The sequence below is a fragment of the Silene latifolia genome, chromosome 10 (assembly GCF_048544455.1).
Source record: "Silene latifolia isolate original U9 population chromosome 10, ASM4854445v1, whole genome shotgun sequence".
Taxonomy (NCBI): Eukaryota; Viridiplantae; Streptophyta; class Magnoliopsida; order Caryophyllales; family Caryophyllaceae; genus Silene; species Silene latifolia.
Genome location: NC_133535.1, coordinates 152,523,136 through 152,540,456, shown reverse-complemented (window position 1 = coordinate 152,540,456; position 17,321 = coordinate 152,523,136).

Genomic DNA, 17,321 nt, shown 5'->3' with positions numbered 1-17,321 from the left:
ATTATCTCCAAATTTTACGATATTTTTTTTTCTTTGCAATTGAGTCATGCTTAAACTCTTACACAAATTCTCATTATATATAAACGGGAGCTATCCGTCTATAGTTATAAACAAGCCAAATATCCACCCACTTTAAGCATAAGACAAGCAACAAGTTACATGGTGCGGCCCAAAAATGTCACCGCTTTAAGCATATTTAACCCGTCTTTCACTTTAGACGGATATATCCGTCTATAGTGAGACTAATTGAAATTCTTAAAGCAACATTGTAGAAAGAGAAAATAAATAAACTAAAGAAAATGAAATACATCAATTACAATAAGAGCCCTACACAACTTATTATTAACGACCCCTATAAGTAGTCAATGACATAATAGTTATTCAGAGCCAATGTATAAAGAATGAACAAATTGTAATGCACATTACTTAGTCAAATTAAGGACTCTTAAACGATCAATTTTAGTTACAATAGAATTCAAACTATAATAAGTGTATATATTATGATTTTTAGCCGTCGAACTTCAATTATGAGAGTTTTGGCTAGAACTGTACAAAGGGTATACTGTCAAATCGGTACAAGGCTTAATTATATTTAAAGATAATCGTACTTTGTTAATTCTTTATGAATTGTCATATTACTATGCTAATATATTCTACAACCAAATCAAAACTATGTTAATTTAAGTATCAACAAAAGTTTTTTTTTTTAATGTCAGATCTATTACATGTCCGACGCTAAACATACATTTTGCTCTACCCAAAAGAGTAATCAACACCACGGTGCTCTTTGTAGAGCAACATTATCACACAGATTGACATAAATATGGGTATATATTCATTATAAAATGCTTTTAAAGCAACAAGCACAAGATAAATATTCAGAAATTATTTTTTGATATTACCCGGCCAACGGCCGGGCATGAAGTCTAGTACATATATATAAAGCAGGAACTTTTAAGCGATATTAGAGAGCCCAACTTTTTAAAGATTCCTATATATAAAATAATTTTTATATAAAATTATATCATTATCTATCCTAATAAGAGTAGATCTAGCTTTTTCCTCTTACTAAATTATGAGAAATTTATCCTAATCGAAGTATATATCTAATAATTTATGAGAAAACAGTCCTAATAGAAGTTGTAACACCCCTGATTTTCGGCTAAATTAAAACTAACTTTTACATACAAAAATGGCCGAAATACAAGGATATTATAATTAATATACAAAGTCTCTTAATACAAATCTCTTTTAAATATAAAGTACTACAAATGAAACCAAATTTTTTACAAAGCTTTAATAAAATCTTCTCTTGAATTAAAAATCCTTTTGAACTGCAGCGGAAGTAACCTGAAATAAAACCTGAAGACAGAAAGGAACTACCCCCATGACGAGTAGCCCCGAAGGGAGAAAACACGTCAGCCGGAAAGCTGAGTAACAGATACTGCCTCAATATAAGCATAATAGTTTTTGGTCATGGCGTGGAAACACAGACACGTAAAAATAAAATAAACAGAGAGAATAATAAAAACACTCCCCATGACTAATCTGAAACTCAAACTTAGACACTCTCATCCCAATAATTAACTCAATCTCAATCTCAACTCATTACTCCGTCTCATAATATAATACTCCATAGTAACCAGGTATCGTATTCTCATCGTCGAACCTAAGACCAGTGACAATGGGTGAGTGAACTGGCGGATAAGACCGCGAAACAATATTTTCATCTCAATATCGATTTCAAACAATATAACTAACTCAAAACCATGGTCACACTGGACCGTAAACAAAACTCGGCACACAGGCCCCTTAATTCATTACTCAATACCAGTAACCGATTTTCATCTCAATTTCAATATCGATATTGTCAAAGGTTCAAGGAACCGTGCTCAACACTTAAAGTAAAAGATTTTAAGCTACTCACCCGCGAGTCAAGATCAAAGAAAAGACAATTTAAACACAATACAATATTAATAAGCCAAATTGTCAATATTGAAAAAAACTACACCTTTGTCGTATGAATTCATTAACTCAATTATGAAAATAGCTAAACCAATAAACCACGGATTATTGCGGTGTGCATCTTCTTCCTCACGTTCCCATATATGACATTCTACATGAACACACCCACCAATACCAAAACTTAGTTCACGTACTTCTTGATACACCTACCCAATACTCGTATAACTCCCAAGTTCTGCCATCCTTGTAACTAAAACCATTGACTCCTTAGATAACTATTTCAACCCATCTCACCAAAAAACTAACTTAATAAGAGGAAACATATACTATTAGTATTATACATAAACCTCAATTAAATCAACAGCATATAATCTCTACAAATTAATTAGCAAATATAACATATAACCCCGAACAATAGTAAAGATAATAAGATCGGTAAAATCGTGTACCTTAAACATGATCTTATACGCGCAAGAGGAATTGTTCATGAATGTCAGTCAGCGATCAATTGATAAAAGAAAGACGGAAGCACAAAGTAGTCGGCTAAGAAAATTAACGGCAATATAGGCAATCATAATACGAGATGACGAGAACTATGGGGTTGTTTTATATGAAAGAAATTAAGCTATTAATGTTTTTGGTAAGGGAAGATGACGGCACATCAGCATAACAAGTCTAACAATAGACAAAGTGATTTCCAAGGAGACATAAATACCATATACTAGTATATTAGGTTAAAGAATAATAGATAGTGGAACAATTGGACTTCCTAATCATAAACATAAACAAAAACCAATAAGCGAGACCCACACAAATCATTGACGGCTTACATAAGAGTACTAGTTTTAAACCCGTGCAAAATTGCACGGGTATATATTTGGGCCGGTATTAATATTTTTAGATGTATTTTTTTTTTTTTTTTTGCATTTCTATGTCTAAATCAGCGATCTACATAATTAATGTTTAAATTTGTTACAAATACGTGTTCACATGGAATGGTTGAAGAGGAAAAAACAAAGGATATTTTTTTAAAAAAAATATATCTTACTATCTAGTTTTTAAAAATTATGCATGTAATTTATTCGCATTATATGTATTCAATCCCGTTATTAAATGTAATTCCTTCTCGTAATTATGTAATTTTATTATTATTTAATTATTTTTTTATATTATGTAATTAGTTTCATTTATTCCGATTTGTAATTCATTTCGCTTATGCCATTAATTTCATTTATTTGAAATGTATAAAATTATTTCATAGTATTATTTCATAATATTTGTTCTAAGACGGAATTTGTCGCATGTTTGTATAGCCGGAATTTTGAAGAAATAAATACATTGCACACTAACGGGTCCCACCATAACATGTATTTCCAAAAAAAAAAAGGTTAAATTAATGACGTGGCACGCTCTGGATTGAGTATTGTCTTCTGAATTAATAAAGATAAGATGTGCTTTCTAATATATTTCTCAATTTAAAATACTTAAAATAAATTTATAAACTTAAAATAAAATGACTAAATAAAAGGGTTATTACAATCTTTCCCCCTTAAAAAGAACTTCGTCCCGAAGTTCGAATTTAGAAATCAAAAACGCAATTTTTTTTAAAAAATTCGAGTGGTATTACATTCCACCCATCTAAAAACAAAGTTCGCCCTCGAACTTAAAAATTTAAAAAAAAAATGAATAGAATGATAACTCAAAATTTAAGAAGAGTTTATAAGTTAAAATAGCGGTGCTAAGATATGACGATCTCAACACCTGACCAAGAAAGAAACCAACGCTCTGATACCAATTGTAACACCCCTGATTTTCTGCTAAATTAAAACTAACTTTTACATACAAAAATGGCCGAAATACAAGGATATTATAATTAATATACAAAGTCTCTTAATACAAATCTCTTTTAAATATAAAGTACTACAAATGAAACCAATTTTTTTACAAAGCTTTAATAAAATCTTCTCTTGAATTAAAAATCCTTTTGAACTGCAGCGGAAGTAACCTGAAATCCTTTTGAACTGCAGCGGAAATAACCTGAAATAAAACCTGAAGACAGAAAGGAACTACCCCCATGACGAGTAGTCCCGAAGGGAGAAAACACGTCAGCCGGAAAGTTGAGTAACAGATACTACCTCAATATAAGCATAATAGTTTTTGGTCAAGGCGTGGAAACACAGACACGTAAAAATAAAATAAACAGAGAGAATAATAGAAACACTCCCCATGACTAATCTGAAACTCAAACTTAGACACTCTCATCCCAATAATTAACTCAATCTCAATCTCAACTCATTACTCCGTCTCATAATATAATACTCCATAGTAACCAGGTATCGTATTCTCATTGTCGAACCTAAGACCAGTGACAATGGGTGAGTGAACTGGCGGATAAGACCGCGAAACAATATTTCCATCTCAATATCGATTTCAAACAATATAACTAACTCAAAACCATGGTCACACTGGACCGTAAACAAAGCTCGGCACACAGGCCCCTTAATTCATTACTCAATACCAGTAACCGATTTTCATCTCAATTTCAATATCGATATTGTCAAAGGTTCAAGGAACCGTGCTCAACACTTAAAGTAAAAGATTTTAAGCTACTCACCCGCGAGTCAAGATCAAAGAAAATACAATTTAAACACAATACAATATTAATAAGCCAAATTGTCAATATTGAAAAAAAACTACACCTTTGTCGTATGAATTCATTAACTCAATTATGAAAATAGCTAAACCAATAAACCACGGATTATTGCGGTGTGCATCTTCTTCCTCACGTTCCCATATATAGGCAATCATAATACAAGATGACGAGAACTATGGGGTTGTTTTATATGAAAGAAATTAAGCTATTAATGTTTTTGGTAAGGGAAGATGACGGCACATCAGCATAACAAGTCTAACAATAGACAAAGTGATTTCCAAGGAGACATAAATACCATATACTAGTATATTAGGTTAAAGAATAATAGATAGTGGAACAATTGGACTTCCTAATCATAAACATAAACAAAAACCAATAAGCGAGACCCACACAAATCATTGACGGCTTACATAAGAGTACTAGTTTTAAACCCGTGCAAAATTGCACGGGTATATATTTGGGCCGGTATTAATATTTTTAGATGTATTTTTTTTTTTTTTTTTGCATTTCTATGTCTAAATCAGCGATCTACATAATTAATGTTTAAATTTGTTACAAATACGTGTTCACATGGAATGGTTGAAGAGGAAAAAACAAAGGATATTTTTTTAAAAAAAATATATCGTACTATCTAGTTTTTAAAAATTATGCATGTAATTTATTCACATTATATGTATTCAATCCCGTTATTAAATGTAATTCCTTCTCGTAATTATGTAATTTTATTATTATTTAATTATTTTTTTATATTATGTAATTAGTTTCATTTATTCCGATTTGTAATTCATTTCGCTTATGCCATTAATTTCATTTATTTGAAATGTATAAAATTATTTCATAGTATTATTTCATAATATTTGTTCTAAGACGGAATTTGTCGCATGTTTGTATAGCCGGAATTTTGAAGAAATAAATACATTGCACACTAACGGGTCCCACCATAACATGTATTTCCAAAAAAAAAGGTTAAATTAATGACGTGGCACGCTCTGGATTGAGTATTGTCTTCTGAATTAATAAAGATAAGATGTGCTTTCTAATATATTTCTCAATTTAAAATACTTAAAATAAATTTATAAACTTAAAATAAAAATGACTAAATAAAAGGGTTAATACAATCTTTCCCCCTTAAAAAGAACTTCGTCCCGAAGTTCGAATTTAGAAATCAAAAACGCAATTTTTTTTAAAAAAAAATTCGAGTGGTATTACATTCCACCCATCTAAAAACAAAGTTCGCCCTCGAACTTAAAAATTTTAAAAAAAAAATGAATAGAATGATAACTCAAAATTTAAGAAGAGTTTATAAGTTAAAATTGCGGTGCTAAGATATGACGATCTCAACACCTGACCAAGAAAGAAACCAACTCTCTGATACCAATTGTAACACCCCTGATTTTCTGCTAAATTAAAACTAACTTTTACATACAAAAAAGGCCGAAATACAGGGATATTATAATTAATATACAAAGTCTCTTAATACAAATCTCTTTTAAATATAAAGTACTACAAATGAAACCAAATTTTTTACAAAGCTTTAATAAAATCTTCTCTTGAATTAAAAATCCTTTTGAACTGCAGCGGAAGTAACCTGAAATCCTTTTGAACTGCGGCGGAAATAACTTGAAATAAAACCTGAAGACAGAAAGGAACTACTCCCATGACGAGTAGTCCCGAAGGGAGAAAACACGTCAGCCGGAAAGCTGAGTAACAGATACTACCTCAATATAAGCATAATAGTTTTTGGTCATGGCGTGGAAACACAGACACGTAAAAATAAAATAAACAGAGAGAATAATAAAAACACTCCCCATGACTAATCTGAAACTCAAACTTAGACACTCTCATCCCAATAATTAACTCAATCTCAATCTCAACTCATTACTCCGTCTCATAATATAATACTCCATAGTAACCAGGTATCGTATTCTCATCGTCGAACCTAAGACCAGTGACAATGGGTGAGTGAACTGGCGGATAAGACCGCGAAACAATATTTCCATCTCAATATCGATTTCAAACAATATAACTAACTCAAAACCATGGTCACACTGGACCGTAAACAAAACTTGGCACACAGGCCCCTTAATTCATTACTCAATACCAGTAACCGATTTTCATCTCAATTTCAATATCGATATTGTCAAAGGTTCAAGGAACCGTGCTCAACACTTAAAGTAAAAGATTTTAAGCTACTCACCCGCGAGTCAAGATCAAAGAATAGACAATTTAAACACAATACAATATTAATAAGCCAAATTGTCAATATTGAAAAAAACTACACCTTTGTCGTATGAATTCATTAACTCAATTATGAAAATAGCTAAACCAATAAACCACGGATTATTGCGGTGTGCATCTTCTTCCTCACGTTCCCATATATAGGCAATCATAATACGAGATGACGAGAACTATGGGGTTGTTTTATATGAAAGAAATTAAGCTATTAATGTTTTTGGTAAGGGAAGATGACGGCACATCAGCATAACAAGTCTAACAATAGACAAAGTGATTTCCAAGGAGACATAAATACCATATACTAGTATATTAGGTTAAAGAATAGAGTAAATTATCAATTACACCCATGTCAAATACACATTTTTACATTTACTCCCACGTCAAATTTTTTTATTAAATTACACCCAAGTTAATAGCTCAGTTTACAAATTGCACCCAATATCGGAATCCGGCCACTTTTTAAGTCAAAATTCAATTTTTTTAAAAAAATTGATTTTAGGACGATTTTGCCCTTGTTCTTTCCTCTTCTTCTTCCTTTTCTTGACTGTTCTAATTTATTCTTCCTCTTTCTTTATTTATTCTTCATCTTTCTTCTTCTTCCATTTCATTTTCACCAGATTTATTATTATTTTTCTTTCTTCAAATTTCATTTTTTAATTTCTTCTTTCTTCTTCTTTCATTTCAAGTTCTCCAGATTTATCAACCCAAATGCACATTATGAATTAGGGATAAATAACAAATAAAGTAAATAATTTCCCTCACATCAAACAAATCCAATCAAAATAAAAAGCAGAAGAATGAATTAGGCGGTGCGAATCTGGGTTGATGAGCAACTCTTGGTGGTCGTGCTTGAGCCTCGGTGTACGAATTGCAGGTGGTTTGGGGAGATTTTTCAATATTTGTTGGGTTTGGGGAATAAAGCGAGATAACAACAAAAAGTCGAAAAACAACCACCCAAAAAGTCAATTGATAAAATTAAGGGGAAATAATTAGAAGTAAAATGGAGGAGATATCAATTAAGGTTGGATCAATGCTTATTGATTTTAATTTGTGTATGGAGTATAGGTGTTTAGATTTTTTATTTATTTGATAAGGAAAAAATGATTGAAATCGGGGAAGGCTTCATGGTTATTGTTGTAATGGAGGATGAAGAAGATGAAGTTGTAATGGAGGAGAAAGATGAAGCTCAAAGGTGGAGGAGGAAATAGGGGAAGTAACTCAAAATCACACAAAATCAGACTAATAGATTCGGGGGCAAAATTGTCATTTCATAATTTTTTCGCCGGAAAATGGGGTTGGGTGCAATTTATAAACTGAGCTATTAACTTGGGTGTAATTTAAAAAAAAAATTTGACGTGGGAGTAAATGTAAAAATGTGTATTTGGCGTGGGTGTAATTGATAATTTACTCAAACAAATAGATAGTGGAACAATTGGACTTCCTAATCATAAACATAAACAAAAACCAATAAGCGAGACCCACACAAATCATTGACGGCTTACATAAGAGTATGTGCTTTCTAATATACTAGTTTAGAACCCGTGCAAAATTGCACGGACATGCATAAAAATATATATAGATACAATTTTAAGATTATTACTCTCTAAAAATAGAGAGGGTTGTAGGCTTGTAGCTTTCACAATTTTCTTAGACTCGGAATTGTGACCTACTTACATAATTCTTATTTTCATTATGGGTAAAGTCTTATAACTGCCAATAATGTGCATCAAAAAAAAAATCAAACGAAGAAAATTCAACTGGAATCATTTCACATTACATAAGTATTAAGTTAATAGAAATTATGCTGTTCATTTCCCATCAACAATTTTGAGTGACTCATCTATGCTTTCACGCTATGTAACAACTCGAAGTAACAACTTTGAATGCAAAAACACCAATATAAAAAACAACATCCCCCCCTTCGTATGCATTAATTTGGTGCCTCTTGGCAAAACCAGCATCAAGAACATTTTCGTGTGCTAACTTGGAGTCTTTTAAGGGGGCAAAAAACATTAGTCAGCAACTAAGATGCGAAGTATTAAAGCTCGGTTCCTTCAAATTGCATGTTCTTTAATTGTGATTAGCACGACAAAGACTTGATCAAAACGAAGATAGTTTAGGCCGCATGTAATAGCCATCGGAATCTTTGGTCTCCAAGGCCAATTTTATGGAGTAGATCGATCTGAAAGTAATAGTCATACCAATCTATATCTATCTATCTATCTATATTAATAAAGGAAGCTTTTTCCGAGCGATATTAGAGTCTCCATACTTTGTCAAATACATAGAACAAAAGATAATATATACAATATCCGTAAAAAAAAAATAGAGAAAAGTAATTTAATCAAATTCAAATAAAACTAAAAGATGAAATTTGTGTAATATCTTTAAAGAAGTCTAATATGACTCAAATATGTCTACCTCCATTGTTATATATATATATAGCATATTCAATGCCCCTGCTCCTTCATCTTCCTTTAGTTGGTTTTCCACGTTTTTTTATTTGTACATTGATTGATAATTTCTTTGTTTGTTTTCTTTTATTTTTGCAGCACAATTAATAGATAATGGACTACTTGCATTGTTATGGTGTTTGTGTGTCTCGATCTAGACAGAAAAAAAGGTAACTAATGTCACGAAAGGTAAGAGATTGTTGCTTTATCTTTATCAAAAGATATACGCACATAGCTGTTCTTTAATGTTTAATTAGCAATATTATCAATGTCTAATGCTCAACAATTTAACTTCAATACACTTTTGTAATGGTGCTTGGGCGATATGAAACTACAATAACAAAGTAAAGCATAGAGTTGCCAGGGGAAGTGGGGAACCATTTGTTATTACGGGTAATGCTAAAATATTGGATGGAAGGATGAGGTAATGACAAATAAATTGTAGCTAGCATATAACTCCAGCCCCGAAGTTTGGAAAATAAACGTGGATGCTGCAACATATAATGACACCGCTGTGGTTTAGGGGTAGTTAATAATTGATTTAGCATCATTCAAAATAGTTAATAATTGATTTCTTAACTTATTACTTATACGTAACTTATAGCTATGTTAATTTAGTATTGAGTAATTGAATGGCTTTACATGAAGTTTAAACGGGAACAACAAATAGAAAGTTATAACCAATGCTATGATAGATATTTTAAAATACGTTCGACTACCAGCGATGATCACTTACATCGTAGCCCCGGAAGGGGTGGCTTACATGGTCACGTGTGGTGGTCTTGAAGAATCGTGCCCGGGGGACTCAATCCTCGTCAAAAAAAAAAAAAAAAAAAAAAAAAAAAAAAAAAAAGATATTTTAAAATACGACCACGGCCTTGCATAAGAATTACTACAAATAAAGTAGTCATTCCGTTATGTGCTTAAATTGACAAATCGTATAATAATAGCTACTCATTCCGTTTTGATTAATTGTTTACCTTATTAGATGACAAGTGAACTAAATTGAGTGTGTGATTAAAATGCCCAACAAAATAGAATATGTAAATAAATAGCCGAAACAGAGGGCCGGGTATATTATATAGTAAAAAACAAGGTGACCCTTACACATTGTATCAGATTTAGAGCTTTGATGACCATTATTGAATTTCATTTGTATTATAATGACAAATGATTCTAAAGTATGATACAGATGGAGTACTTATCTATATGTTTACTTTAATTACTTTAAAGGGTTAGTGTTTAGGTCTTTACCTCAAGATCTTCATCCATTCATTTCCTATTTGGTTCTAAACTTTTTGTCAGTATAAAGTGGGGTTGAGATAATGGTTTGATGGGAGTATTACATGATGTTGGACCTTCCTTCAGTGTTTACGGTGGTTATTAAATAATTTGATGTTTAACGTGGTTTAAAAGAAAGAATATTATAGGTGGTCCGTGGATCGCACGGGCATTAAATCTACTATATATATAAAAGAGAGTTTTTTCGAGCGATCTGAGAGCGTCCACATCATCAAAAATCAAGAAAGTATAATTTTTAATGTAAAAAATAAAGTAGAAAATCTTTTAATTATTATAATATGTATATTTCCTACATTATATTCAAGTGATATTTCCAATTTTTAGATCAAACTTTTACATTTCATTTGGCAAAAAAATATCGTTAAAAAAATTATGAAAATAATATAATTAGCTTTGTGTTAAAAAATGCTATCATTAGAGTATAAATTTCATATTATTTGCACGTATTAAAAATGGTGTACTTCTTAATACGTAAAATTGTGTACTTTTTAGTATGTTTTGTCCCACATTGAAAATAAGTAGGTGTGGTGAATATACTACATATAAATATTAGAATTGTCCCACATCGAAAGATTAGTATAAGGTGATGTGATCCTATGATTATAAATAGGATGCATATTTGGAACTTATGTATCCACCCAAAATTTTTTAAGTCTCATAAATATTGTTTTAAAGAGCTCTTAAGATTTTCTATCATTATCTATGATATGATATAAAAAATAAAGTGGAAATCGTTGGGAACTACCCGGGAAAGTTAAGAACATGAACAAGAAAATCAAAAAATAACTAAAGGTTTTACTAATGGTAGTCTCCTGACACAATACAAAACTAAAGATTTTACTAATGGTTCTCTTCTGAATGCAGTAATAGAGCGTTAATGAGTCGTTATATGTACGATGTAGAGATCCATATCTAATGATCGAGACTAAGTGGTTTTACCTTCAAAAAAAAGATAATATGTATACAATAGTGGTTTTTTAAGAAGAGATATGTATTTCTTGGTATGTTATATCTTTCACATTGAAAAATAATGTAGGCATTATGAACATACTACGTCTAAATAATTAAATTATGTATCTCACATTGAAATAATAGTATACGGTAGGGTGATTCTATAAATATAAATAGGAGACATCCTTGAAACTTAGGTATTAATCCAAATTTTTTTGATATAAAAGATATAGACTTTTTAGTATGTTATATGTCCCACATTGAAAAATAATGTATGTAGGTGTTGTGAATATGTCCCATATATATACATTTTCTATATTATATTAAAGTGATGTTTATAATTTTGATATAAAAACTTTATATTTCATTTGAAAAAAAAGTATCGTATGAAAATTATATAATTAGATTGTGACAAAAAAATGCTATCATTAGAGTGTATATTGTATTTTATTGTATTTTCTCATTATTAAATCGGGTTGATGTCAAAGTATGTGCAAAAAAAAATGGTGTACTTAGTATTTTATTTGTCCTACATTGAAAAGTAACGTAAGTGTGGTGAATATATTATGTATAAATATTAGAATTGTCCCACATCGGAAGATTACCATAAGGCATGGTGATCTTATGATTATAAATAGAAGTCATAACCCAAAATCTTTTGATTTCCTTGAGTATTGTCAGAGATAACTCTTAAAAGAGTTTGTATTACTGTCTCTACAATAATGATTTATAACCTAAGTTAATGTTTGGAAAATCTTTTAGTTATTATAATATATATTATATATTTCTTATTTTATATTCAAGTGATGTTTCTAATTTTTATATAAAAACTTTTAAATTTCATTTGACAAAATAATATCGGTAAAAAAATTATGAAAATAATATTATTAGATTCATGGTAAGAAATGCTATCATTAGAGTATATATAGATTTCATATAATTTGCACATATTAAAGATGTGTATTTCATAGTATGTTATATCTCTCACATTGAAAAATAATATAGGTGATAAATATATTACATATAAAAAATAGAATTTTCCCACATCGAAATATAGTATAAGGTGGGTGATTCTATGAGCATCCTTAGAACTTAGGCATCAACCCAAAATCTTTTGAGTCGCTTAAGTATTGTCTTGGAGAGCTCTTAAAAGTTTATATCATTATATTTTCTACCTATAGATTTTATATGTCCCATATTGAAAAATAATGTAGGTGTGGTAAATATACTATGTTTAAATAATATAATTAGAATTGTGTTAAAAAATATTCTATCATTAGAGTATAAGTTCTTATCATTTGCACATATTTTAATTATGATAAAAAAAATAGAAAACAAACGTCCATGGTAGCATGTGTAATCTATCAAAGTTCAAGGTTACCATGAGAAATTTTCAATATTATAATGATGTAGTTAATTAAATTTGCATTTAAAAGAGAGATATTTGTACCAATAAAACAATAAAAGAGGTATTATTTTTTAATTGTTATTTTATTGTCACGTCATCAAACTTAACGTTCATTTAACAGCCTTTACATTAGGGGGTACCATGCGCAAAAAAATGAAACCTCAAGGGTACCATAGGCAGACTTTTAAAAGTAGGGGTAACATGGAAAATCTAACAAAATTAAGAGGTACCACAAGAAATTTCCGTATCTCAATTATGTTAAATTTTTTTGAAGAAAAACAACGTACAAATATTAATGGAGAGTACTTGATCATATTATTAAATTTAAGTATAACTATTAGATATAATGAGTAGCAATTATCTGTATTCGGTATTCGAGATCTGGTTGGATGTCGAACCAAGTGCAAAAAAGATGGTGTAATTTTGAGTATGTTATTTGTCCCACATTGAAAAATAATGCAGGTTTGATAAATATATATTACGTACAAATATTAGAATTGTCCCACATCAGAAAAAAAAATCCAATTTTTGTGAATATATTACTTATAAATAGTAGAATTTTCCCACATCGAAAGATTATATAAGGTGGGGTGATTATATGATTATAAATAAGAGTTAACCCACGTATATATTAATCTTTTATTTTTTTTGAAAGAGATATTTTAATAATATGTAAACAAATCATTAGACATATAATATAAACATTAAACGCTTATATCATTTTCTTTTGCATTATAAATAAGTTAATTACCCCGTTGCAACGCACGAGCATTCAAACTAGTATATATAAGAAATATAACTAACTCGTTATATCTAGAGTTCCTACAACATTGTAACAACATAATTAAGTGATCCAAATTCCCCCCGCAGACTTATAAATAGTATACTTATAAAATTATTAAATAGTAGACTTGAATTAATAGATTCAAGCATAATTATACAAAATTAGAGACCAATATAAAAAAAGAGACACTTAGTGCACCATGACACTAAACGTCCAAGACCATACAAATTGAACACAAATTCTCATTTAAGACGGACCTACCCGTCTTAAGCTTAAGACGGGTCAAGTAATGACCCATTTGCATGGATAGGACAATGAACTTGTTATTCCCAAGACATTTCCTTTTTGTCTTATCCTTATAAGTGGATAGTACGTGACCCGTCTTAACTTAAGACGGATATATCCATCTTACGAGAGACTTATTGCACATTGAAACATAATATCGTTGAAGCATTATCAGATAGGTATTGGCAAAGGCCTTAAATAACTGTGTTCAGGTTATCAAATTTAAGCAGAAGTATGCACTTTAAGACAAAGGCATGAATCAATGGTTTGCTTGTCTTTGATGGGAAATTTTCTTTTGATTATCATGGACGATGAGTACTAAACATATATCATATGTTTTTCTTTACGTAAATTTTTATCTATTTAAATAATATATAACTTACATTTTACCATTTCTCATAAAGCCAAAGACTCATTATTATTTGGTTTCGAATTATGATCTGATTAAGTAAAGTAAAATGACTCAAGAAGACAACTAATTATCTACCCACTAATAGCTTCATCCTTAAACAACTTGCTACCAAAAACACACATGGGAACATTCTTCTACACTACTCAAAACGAACATTAAAGTACATTGTGAACCAGGGTTTTAAATAGCGGTATCGGTCGCGATCGCGGTCGCGGTAACGGAGTCGCGGGATCGTCCCCGACTCGGCTGACGCGCTCTGAATCGCTGTTATCTCGGTGATATTTATTTTACAAGCTTTTGTAGATATTTCATCATCTATTGACTATTTCATATAAAGTTAAGATTGATTCTACTTAGGATATTTAAATTGACCAATGCTATACAGTTTCTAAGAGCTTTTCATTTAAAAACTTGGTTCGGTGCAAGTCATAACTCGTTCATATCGGGTTCATCGCGGGCTGTATCGGGCCGAGTTGGCCGATACACCTTATAAATCGGTCGTCTCGGCCGATACTTTCTTGTTTTCAATTTGCCCGATACATCTCGGGATATCTCGTATCGGCGGCCTCCGATACCGATACATCTCGGGCGATACGTATCGTATCGGCCGAGATTTAAAACCATGTTGTGAACTCCTAAGAGATAAAGAGCTAGCTTGACCGTAAGGACTATGATGTATGTACTCCATATACCTTATGTAATCATATAGAAAAGCCCGTCAATCACAAATAAAGTTACAATGACTCAGAGTAACAACCATGGCTTAAAACCAGGCCAAATACATATCTTATCACAAAACAATACACTAATAATAAGTAATAATGACATACCCTTTGCATGCTTAGAAGTACAAATCTTTGGACCACGTATAATGTGCTCCACAAAAACTCTTTAAAGTGAACAATAAAATGCACCCAAGTATAGTCAAGTTCTCCACTAATTAATAAACAACAAAAATAATTAGTAATAACAATAAAATACGCTTAAAAGTATAAATTCTCATTCGTTCTTTGTTCGAGATGTATTACTGAATTAATTAAGGGGAAGCTGTCAAAAATGAATGCTACAAAAAGTTTAATAGTTAGTAGAGCTAGTGAAAACAGTGAGTTAGAAGTTGGACGGGAAAAAATTTCACTAAGAAAATTTCTAATTTATTGGAACAGATTTCTAAGCTAACAACTAAAACTAAATGAAACATTATACATTTACTACAACCAATTATTATTAGCAAGAATTACTATGAGATTAAGAGCATCCACCAATTATTGTCGTGTGGGGGCCGAAATACGATTTGCAATAAGTTGTTGTGAATTTATGGGTGAATTATCCGAAACACTATTCGGATGTGATATTTGTTGGTCATTATACATTTGTAACATGAACTGAATTTGAGGTTGGGTGAGAAGATTTGGATCAAATGAAATACTTGGATTAACTTGAGAGTTTGAATTACTTTGATAATTTGGGTTACTATTTCCATAATTTCGATTATTATTGTAATTCATAATTAAGGAAACTAATTTAATTTTTTTAATGAAAATGAATAATCAAGATAAAATGAGTATAGAAAATGGTATAATTATGCATCATTTTATAGAAAAAAATGTATAGATGTTGGTTAAAGTTAATAAATTCCCTACATAATTTAATATTAGTAAAGTCAACTCTTACAATTGAAATAATATATGTAGCTATACTAGCTATGGTATTAATGTTCCGTAAATGTATGAACAAAATTGGGTAGAATTAATTAAAGGTAGAATGAATTAAAAGTCAACTGCTCTACATTAACTCACCTTCACTCACCAACATTTTAACGGATTCATATCTAATTTAACAGAACATTTAATTCTCACCAACAATCCACTAACATTAATAGATGATTTAAGTCACCAAAATTATTTCTTAACAAAATAACATTGCAGCTAAACAATATTGCACAAAATGAATTCACCAACAATGTACACCACTGTCTACAAAATGAAACATATACCGTAAAAGATAAAAAATAAAAAATAAAACATACAAAATGAAAACATATAAAATCATTTCCAGTTTTTATAAAAGATAAAAAATAAAAATGATATCCACATGTAACATGTTAACTAGTAGGTTGGCACAAGGGCCAAGATTATTTTTCCTCTAAAATTAGAGGAAGAAGTTATCTTCCTCTTGCTAAGAGGATGCATACTAGTATCCCCACAATAGAGAGGACCTCCTCTTAGATGAGAGAGAGTGCTAAGAGGAGGGGTAATCCTCTCTATTGTACATGCTCTAACACTCTCTCTCATCTAAGAGGATATCGTCTTCAATGTGGAACCATTGTTACATATCCTCTTTGAAAGAGGAAGAGGAACACTTCCTCTATTTTTAGAGGATATGCAACATTGGCCCTTATGCCCACTTATCATTCATTATTTAGCATGTGGCATATAATTCATTTCTTTTTTAGTTTTTGCTTATAAAAAAATTGGGAGAGGAGGATAAGAGGATCCTCTTTGATGTGGAGATTTTTTAAGAAGAGTAAAAAGAAGAGGATGAAAATAGTGGAATATGGGTGAAAGTGATGTGTCCAAATTAGAGAAGGAAAGAGAAAATATAAGAGGAGAAAATCATCCTCTTGGATGTGGATGCTCTAAAGCTAAAAGAAATACTCCCTCCTATTCACGATAATTGTCCCACTTTTCTATTAGTTGTGAGGAGTATTATAATGAAATGACATGATTATTTAGAATAGAAGGGGGTATGCGATATGTAGTCTTGCATTTAATTTGGTCACATTGTATTTATCATAACCCTTAATTATATTAAGAAAATCAAACCATTGTTACTATTCTAGAGAATTCTATAACTAATCAACACACAAAACAAAG